General features: G+C 30.7%; 1 long non-coding RNA gene across 1 annotated transcript in view; it reads left to right on the top strand.

Annotated features, from left to right (window-relative positions):
• Positions 1-824, top strand: part of LOC128247651 (uncharacterized) — a 41978-nt gene that overhangs the window by 15373 nt on the left and 25781 nt on the right. The window lies entirely within an intron of this gene.

The raw sequence follows: 824 nt of genomic DNA on the forward strand, positions 1-824 counted from the left end.
AGTGCTGTGGACAGACTATAGTTAAGCTCCAGGTTCGGTGATTATGCAAATGAGGAGTCCAAGGTAGGTCATATATCAGCATGTATATATATAAACAAAATTAACAGAAGGAAATAAAAATCCAAGGTTGTGAAAGATTTTAGAACATTTATAAATAGAAGTTCTTATAGCTGTTTCCGGGATATTTTATATATCCCTTCATTGGAGACAGTGTGAGAAAATGGTTAAGCAATAGTTAATTTAGATAAGATATGAAATAGAGAGTGAAGTGGAGGAATGAAAATAGATGTGAGATATGCAGGGATATTGCATCTGGAGATCCATTATTTAGGCAGAATGGTATGCATATAAGATTCCAATACCTTGTGAGTAAGTTCCAATAACATTTAAAATTGGTCATTCCAAGTATAGAGTTTGTACACAGTGTTCTCGAATCGAGGGTTTTATTCAATAACACTGTGTACAAACTCTATACTTGGAATGACCAATTTTAAATATAATTGGAACTTACTCACAAGGTATTGGAATTTTATATGTATACCATTCTGCTTAAAAAATGGATCTACAAATGCAATATATAAAATATCCCGGAAACAGCTGTAAGGCCTTCTATTTACAAATGTTCTAAAATCTTTCACACACTTGGATTTTTATCTCATTCTGAAAATTTTTATTTATATATATATAAATAAAAATTTTCAGAATGAGATAAAAATCCAAGTGTGTGAAAGATTTTAGAACATTTGTAAATAGAAGGCCTTACAGCTGTTTCCGGGATATTTTATATATTGCATTTGTAGATCCATTTTTTAAGCAGAATGGTA

This window comes from Octopus bimaculoides, chromosome 1, assembly GCF_001194135.2.
Source record: "Octopus bimaculoides isolate UCB-OBI-ISO-001 chromosome 1, ASM119413v2, whole genome shotgun sequence".
Classification (NCBI taxonomy): domain Eukaryota; kingdom Metazoa; phylum Mollusca; class Cephalopoda; order Octopoda; family Octopodidae; genus Octopus; species Octopus bimaculoides.